The sequence below is a fragment of the Nannospalax galili genome, unplaced genomic scaffold (assembly GCF_000622305.1).
Source record: "Nannospalax galili isolate Female #2095 unplaced genomic scaffold, S.galili_v1.0 scaffold1028, whole genome shotgun sequence".
Lineage (NCBI taxonomy): Eukaryota > Metazoa > Chordata > Mammalia > Rodentia > Spalacidae > Nannospalax > Nannospalax galili.
The window spans coordinates 700,228-708,842 of record NW_008357999.1 but is presented as its reverse complement, the minus strand read 5'-3'; the positions used below and the strand labels follow the sequence as shown (position 1 = coordinate 708,842).

Here is an 8,615-nt window from a genome sequence, read left to right as displayed (position 1 = left end):
GGTAACGTGTTGCCCGGCGCTGCCTGCCACTGACAAAGGTTCTCTTTCTTCCTGGGGGTTTGGGAATAAAGTGTTTTGCCCCCCTTCCCCTCCTTCCCCCCCCCCCCCCCGCAACTGTTTTAACTGTGTTGAACAAAGTTGTTGATACGAGGCTTAGCGTTTTGTTTGCACTCTACATAATTTGACGTCTCTGTTTAGTGTGCATTTTGCTTATAATCATGCCACTAGCCTTTCCAGGGAGACTTGTGGAGGCTGGAAATTAGGTGACTGGGACCCTTTTACTATGCCACTAAACTTTAAAACTTAATTTGTACATTTAAAGAGATCTGTAACTTGATGAGATGCTCACTTTTCGTTGTGTACATGTTCAGAACCTATTTCGTTATCCTGTTACTGCATTCATTTGTAAACGTCAATGCACTTAGTTTGATGTGGAGAAAACTGGAACATAACTGTTTCACTGGTAACACACAGACTCACACACCTCATTCCTGATCGCCGGCCTGTACGTGGTTGGGCAGTGTACACTTTGACTTCTGTTCTTGTTTTGGTAAAGGTTGGACAGTACATGGCTCCCTGAGTCCTGAGATCTAATTAGAGACGTGGGTCAGGCTGGGAGCATGCGGCCAGCCTATTGTGGACAGCTCATTGCTACAGAGGCCAGTTTGCTCCGCAACAAAGTTTGGAGAGTTTAAATAGTCAATTTCTGAAAATTATTTTTAAGTTAAATATGCTCTGAAATCTAACAGCAGCTTAGAAATACTTAAAAGGCCAAACTTTTTGTATGAACTCAGCACATTTCAAGCATTTTCATCTCTGGCAGTGATGTCAGAAAGAGAATCAGTGTGAATTTTACTGCAAGGTAGTGTGTTAACCTAGTCTTTTGGGAAGCCAGACGTTGAAGGCATACAGCTGACAGGTAGATTGACATTGGACCCAGCCTCGTACTGGTTCCTGGGAGAAACCAGCTCCTTAGCTCTGGACCTGAGCTTCTTTGCATGGTAGCTGCTGTGCCACTTGTGCATTTCACATGGGCCTTGCAGGATTCATTAGATAATAAGGCCTGTTGGACAGTGAAAAGCCCTGATCCCTTTAGATATCACAGGCTGCCCCCACCCCTCCCTTTCACTTACATTAACTCTGTTGAGCCCAGCTATGTGCTGGGCACTTTGCTGCCGTGTGTCCAGCTCATTGGTGAGTAAAAGGCAGTGGTAATTCTTACAGTGCCTGCAGGCCAGACTTGGGGAGAAGGAAGGAGGGCATCATTAAGATTAGCACCTGGGTTGTCGGCCCTCAGTAGATATTGGTTGCCAAAAAGGAAAACAGGACAACTCAAACAGTATGTAAAGAATAGTGTGTAAAGTACATAGTGCTTTGAGAACAGTTCAGATTGTCCCTGACCAAGGAGCACGCAGTTTTGCCTTGAGCCAGAGATGGACACAGTGGAGTTTTATTTTCTATTCTCAGCTTTCCACATCTGCTTAGTCTTCTACAGGTCTGGGTGGCCTCTGTAAGGTTGAGTGTGAGAAGTTCCTCGGATGGGTCAGATTAAACATTGCGGTTGGAGAAGGGGAAGGGTTTCGTTTTGGGTGTCTCAGACTATTTTAATGTGGACTGTAGAAAGATTATAATTTATAAAGTAGCATAGAAACAAACCATGTCTAGAATTTCTGTCTTCATGATTTTTGCCATCTATTCATGACTTAAGAAATGAGGGTTTGTTTGCTTGTTAACAATAAGTAATGACTGCTGAAGAAATCCTTCTCTTTGTATTTTGTTTGTTTAGTGGTGCTGTGGATGAAACCCAGGGCCTTGTAGTGCTAAGCAAGCACTGAACCAGCCCTGGTGAACACTCTTCTGACACATGACTGTTGCAGTGTGTTTTGAGAGCCTGAAGGGACAATAGTGTTACACAGATGACCTGGGTGGAAGGGTCTCTGCCAGGTGTGGAACTGTGGGCCAATTGTGCCGTCTTTCAGAGGTGGGCTTTCCCAGCTTTAAAAATGGGTATCATAATTGTGGAACCCCTTGAGCTGGTTTACCCTTGGGTCAGTGTCAGAGCAAGTGTCATAGTGGAAGGGCAGAAGCCATCTGAAGCTTAAAAGTCCACATCGCTGGGTGGCTACATGTTTCCTGCTGAGGACCTACTGTGTTTGTGGCATTTACTGACCTGGAAGCTCCACATAAGCACTGGAGCTCTTCCCCATTGACCGCCCGAGACTCAGCCTCACTCTCCCCACTCACCCTTCTAGAGATGTCGCTAACCTACTGACCTCACTTTTCCTGCCAATTAGGAGAGATGAATTACTTACAGAAGCAAGACGTTTTATACCTAATAGCTAGATGGTAAAGAATCCAGTAATGAACTGTGAAGAAGATGGTCCTTATGGTCAGTAGGCTGAGTCCGTCACCAAAACCTTAAATGATACTTATCAGCTAGTTGTCTAGGTGACTTTTAAATTACGACCAGCTTTAGAAGGAAATATTTTATCCATCTTCACAATCAGAATTGTTAGAATGAAGAATCTTGGTGTGATGACCACTCAAGTGCTTTGAAATCTCACATATTTGAAATTCTTCCTCACGGGTCCTGAACAACTCAAGGCAGGTTATGAAAAGCTCCTTATGCCAAGAAACTCAGTCCTGGTAGGGGGTTGTGAACAGGTCAGAGGTTTCCATCCTCACTGAGTGACTATAGCGTGATGGGCCACAGGCTATGGATGAGAAAGACAGGCCTTGTCATAGCAGCCCTGGGTAGGAAGTGGGTGAAGTATGGCGTGGCTGCTGAGACCTTTCTTAGGTCGTCTCATAAATGACACACAGTTCTGGGGCCCGAGGGCTCTGGGCAGAGGACCCTCGTGACAGCATAGCTATGTTTATACCTACATAGAAACCCACAGGAGGATTTCTGATTGTGAAACTCAGCTCTATACATGCCTATAGTGGCCCTTTTTCTGGCAGGTATTCTATATGGGGATTCAAGAGATGGCTTAATAAGGTGTCAGGCACTGGCCTTATGATGCTGCAGACAGTGTAATTGCAGTCAAGTGCAGACCACTCTAGGGGTGTGTGTGTGTTTCTTACTGCTGTGGGTCCACAAGAGCCCTTTGGGACTTTGTGATCACAAAGGGGATCATCATGAGAAAGAACAGTGCATGAGTTTTCCCTGTGAGGACAGTGTGGGTTATGGAAGACTGCTGAGCAGATTGGAAGTGTGCAGAAGGGAGGCTATCGTGGTGATGTGGTGCCTCTCAGCAGTGATGTGAACCTATAGAATGCTGAGCGTCCACCAGCAACTCCACTAACCTTTACTTGTGGGGTGGTTTGCCCTAGCTCGAGATGACAAATGGGCATTCGTGAGACTGAAGAGCTTGTTTTGGATCATTCTGCTGATGAGCCTCAGAACTTGAACCCCAGGGGTCTATGCTTTCTTATGTAACATACTTTCTTGTACATGCAGTGGGTAACAGTAAAAAGATTTGAAGGTTAGCATAGCATTACCATTTTATAAAAGCAGCAAATAGGTGGGCTTCTGTGGAGTGATCTCTTGACCTCTTCTAGCAGTGGGCAGCTCTTTCCAGGTTCCTTGGCTGGAGCTGAGTGACAGAGGCCTGACTGTATGCCTGAGTCTACTGGCACACAAGCCCTGAACCTCCTGGTTCCTGGTGGGCCGACCTCATGTCCCTTGTCTTAGTGGGCATTCACCTTGTCTGCAGGTGGTGAGCAAGGTTGGGGCAGCCAGAGGTGATGGTGTCCTATGCTTAAGGCCTGCAGGCTTGTCAGGTTGGATTCTGGGCTGTACTGTGCTTGGTGGCTCTTTACCCACTGGATCTGCTGGAGCTCTTGATGCCTTCCATCTGAGTGACAGCCTTGCTGAGCACTGCTTGTCCTGTCAGCCCTTGTTTTGCTGCTGTTGGGAGTACGGGGGTGGGGGTGGGGATCTCAATGTTCTGAATAGTTTCAATGAAGTTTTCTTAATAGTAGGGAGTTTTTTTGTTGTTTCCTAATTCTTTGCAGCCTTATTTATGAAAAAATTGTGTGTATTAAGCAAAATTTTCTAAAATGTTCTGCATAAATCTCAACTGTATTTTGATGCCTGAATTTTCAGAATCGTAAAAAAAATTATTGCATTTGTGTGCACTTGTATGTGTGTGCACACATCTGCTATGGAATGTGTGTGTTTAGGAGGATATCTTGTGAGGGTCAGTTTTCTCCTTCCACCATGTAGGTCTTTTAATTGAACTCAGATTGCCAGGTTTGGTGGCAGGTACCCTTACCCCCTTGAACCATTTTGCCAACCCAGAATCTTTTTTTTTAAGTGCATGAGTGTATTGCCAGCATGTAAGTGCACTGATGTTGTGCAGTGGTGTTGGATCCCCTGGAACTAGAGTTATGGACAGTTGTTAGCTGCCATGTGGGTGCTGGGAACTGACCCTGAGTCCTCTGCAACAGCAGCCAGTGCTCTTAACCACTGAGCCATCTCTCCAGCCCCACCAACCCAAAAATCTTACTGTATGGAAAACTTTCATGTACTCTGATTGAGTGTAGTAGGAACTGTGCCATGTACTGCGTATGTTGTCTAACTGGATTTTAAGATGAGACTTGTCTAGTACGGAAAAAAGGCTTGAGTGTGAGGTTAAAAAGAGGCCCTCATAAACAGTTCAAGCCAGTTTGTTTTCTGAAATGTGCTTATCATTTGAAAAAATGATTTGAAAAGTTAAACCCCAATTTGTTGTTTCCTTAAATATGAACACCGAGTTCTTTGCATAAATTACTGTTGTTATTTTTCAAATTGGTTTTAAACTGGTAACAGTTTCCCTTTCTTGGGCAGTTTCTCATTCCACTTTACAGGTGGCTTCTTGACTATGTGAATTCCCATGTTCCCAGCAACATCACAGAGAGGAGGGTGGCTTTTTATACTTGAAATTGCCTCCAGAGAATGAAGGCACTCTCTGAGAGCACCAGGAGATATACTGGAGGGGTGACCTTAGTAGATGTTGTATGAGAACTGAGCAGAGCGCTTCACAGTGGGTCTCAGGTCACCTGGCCTGGGGCTCTGGTGTCACTAGGCTTACCTGTATATATTCTTTTTTTTTTAATTTTTTAAAAAATATTTACTATTTTTATGTATATGAGTGTATTGCCTGCATGTATTATGAGTGCACCCGTGTCGTGCAATGCCGCAGAAGTCAGAAGAGGGCTTCAGATTCCCCTGGAACTGGAGTTAAGGATGGTTCGTAGCCGCCATGTGGGTGCTGGGAATCAAACCCGGGTCCTCTGCAAGAGCAGTCAGTGCCCTTAACCGCTGAGCCGTCTCTCCAGCCCGGCTCACCTGTGTATATTCTGCACTGCCAAGAATGGTGCCAGAGTTTGGGATTTGTCTTGTTTTGTTTACTTTTTTTATTTTGGGGTATTTCATATATGATCTTTACATTATTTCTATTCCTCCCAGTCCCCTATTTATTTATTTATTTATTATTATTATTGGTCTTTTTGAAATAGGTTCTCCTTGTGGCCCCAGCTGGCCTGGAACTCAGAAGAGATTCGCCTGCCTCTACCTCCAGAGTGATAGGATTAAAGGTGTGTGCCACCACACCCAGCTATTTTTTTTAAATTTTATTTTATGTGTGTGAGGGTTTTGCCTGCATGTATGTAAGTGCACCCATGTATGTAATGCCTGTAGAGGCCATAAGAAGGCACCAGATCTCCTGGAACTGGAGTTACAGATGGTTGTTAGTTACCATATGCTGAGAATTGAACCCAGGTCCTCTGTAAGAAGCAAGAGTCAGAAGCAAGAGTCATTTGAACATTCTCCTGTGTTTTCTCTAAGTGGAAAGGGTGAGCACTGTTTCTCCTTTTGGCATTCTGACTAAACAAGTTTAACACACTGCAAACATTCTTGACTAAATTCATTTGTTAGATGAATTTTGTTATAGACATATGTTATTGATACTTGGATATAATGTCATCTGCTGAGTCATGAGTTTGTACCACTGGTGACAATGACAGCAGTTACTCTTGTTTCTAGCTCTGTGCTGTATTCAGTGTATTACTAATCTCCCAGGAATCTGCAAAGTAGAGATCATTACTCTTACAGAAGAATCACCAGGCTCTACATTAGTGGGCCGGTCTGCCTGAACCCAGTGGTTTTTTTTTTTTTTTTTTTTTTTTGGTCTTTTTGAAACAGGGTCTCCCTGTTTTGGCTGGCCTGGAACTCACTTTGTAGACCAGGCTGGCCTTGGACTCACAGAGATCCAGCTGCTTCTGCCTCCCAAGTGCCCAAGTGCTGGGACTACAGGCATGTGCCACCATGCCCGGCTGCCTGAACCCAGTCTTTATTCATAGCATTTCTGAGTAGGAAGTTACACAGTATACATAGTAGTACGTTATTTGCTTTACTAGTAAACCGGATGAATTTATAAGACTCAACAATAGATAGACAGTTGCCCATCCTAACCCTAAATCCTAAGACAATGATTAACTTCTGTCTTTCGTGTAGGAAATACTTGTTAGAATGAGAACTGGTGCCTATACCTACCTTAGTTTTGAGAGGTTATGAGTTGAATGGGATTCATTCTTTGGAGTACCCTGAAGAAACAGTTTTAAAGGTAGCTTCTAGATCAGCTTTTAATTCCTTGTAGCTGTTGTCTGTATGGAGATATATTTGTCAGTTTGGGCTTTTTGTGAATATTTCTTTCAAGTTTTGTATTATCTTGACTTTGGTCTTGAAACCACAAGAATTGAGTAGGTGAATACTCCCACCCCATCCTCCCTCTAGCAGTGGGGTTCAAAGAGGGGCCAGACTGGGATGGTAGGGCTCATGATTTTGTCTTCCTGATGAGTTCAAAGAGAGCTAGTTATCTCCCTCTTCTGCACCGTTGTGGTGGAAGTTTTAAAATTTTCCTAAGCTGAATGGTAAGCATTATGAACACACTTTAATAAAACATATACTCTAAACATTAAATCTAGAAATGGATTCTAATGCAGTTCTGATTTGACTTGTGGATGTAGTTGAGCTAAATCATTTGTGCTATTTTCTTCCACTGTTGTAGGATATAGGTAGGTGTTTTGTGTTTTGTTTGTTTGGCCAGAATATTTATTTGTGAAGTGTAGTTTTCCCTAGTCCTCTTTGGCTTTTAAGAACATGTGTGAGCTGTTTGGATCATCTCTGGAGGTCTGGTTTGCTGATGAAGCTTGTTCCCGTCCTCACTTCTTGGCTCACTGTAGAAGAGGTGGGAAGGAGACTTTTAGGAAGTTGCCTCGTCCTGTCCTGGGCTTGAGTCCTCTCTCCCTTCCATTTTTGACACAAGGTCTCATGTAGCCCAGGTTGGCCTTGAACTTCTGGTCCTTCTGCCTCTCCTTCCCAAGTGCTGGGATTACAAGCCTGTGCCCCTAGGCCTGGCTGAACCACAGGAGTAACTGGATTTTCCCAAGAAGATCTGGAGTTTACTTTTCATTGTGTTTATCCCACAATAGAATTTATCTTTTGAAAATAGTCTCCCTAAGTGCTTCATGCTATCCTTGAACTCCTGATCCTCCCACCTGTGTCTCCAAATTGCTGTGACCACAAGTGTGCACTGTTATGCCCAGAGATTTAAAAACAGTTCATTTTACCTGTGTGTGCCTGTCTCTGTATGGTTTGCTCTCCAGTACTAGAGACTGAACTCAGACTGAGTTAAGGCCTAGGACATGCTAAAGCAGGAACTCTGCCTCTGGCACCCCCAGCCCCATCCCACAATTGCTGTTTTTGAACTTCCTCAATTTGTCATTAAATGTGGTTAAAGTTTTAGTCTTAGAACTTGTACTGAGAATATTCAGCTGTCCCTTAATGACCAAGTAAGCAGCTAATACCCCACCCCTTGCCCAAACGCACCTGGTCTGCAAGGTGTAACTGCCGCTTGGGGATCTACACATTAATTCTTCAAAAAAAATGTAAACATTTTTTCTGATCTTTTCTCCAGATGTTAGGAGGCAGTAGTTTTACTTAAAATGTGAAAATGTGGTCATAATAGTAAGCCTTGGAAGATGCTGAGGGGGGACTAACGAAGTCTTGGGGTTCAGAAGCACTGCACTGACTATAACTGTAACTCCATGTTTGCTTACATCTGGAATTTTCAAAAAATACTGGTTTGTTTGTTTGTTTGTTTTGAGACAAAAAGTTTTGAACCTATGTATCACAGACTGGCCTTAAACTCAAACTTGTCCTACTTCAGCCTCTGTCCCCCAGAATGCTAGGGCTAAAGCTGTATACTGCCACTTCTGGCTTCAAAATACTTCCTAGTAGAAGTTTTAATCATTAGCTGGTGAATACATAATTATCTTAAATGTTATATTAAAAGTTATGTGTTAAGGGGCTGGAGAGTGGCTCAGTGGTTAAGAACCCTGGCTGTTCTTGCAGAAGACCCGGGTTCGAATTCCAGCACTCACATGGCAGCTAACGACTGTCTGTAACTCCATTTCCATGGAATCTGACAGTCTCTTCTGTTCTCTGCGGGCATTGCACAACACAGGTGCACTTACCTACATGCAGGCAATACATGCATCCACATAAAATAAAAATAATAAAATGTTTTTCTAAAAGGTATGTATTAAAAGCATACCACAACACTTGTTTC

The 8,615-nt window shown here is 43.6% G+C and overlaps 1 protein-coding gene across 8 annotated transcripts in view; it reads left to right on the top strand.

The window, feature by feature from the left end:
* The window catches only part of Prdm2 (PR/SET domain 2), a 117,955-nt gene that overhangs the window by 54,187 nt on the left and 55,153 nt on the right, over nt 1-8,615 (top strand). The window lies entirely within an intron of this gene.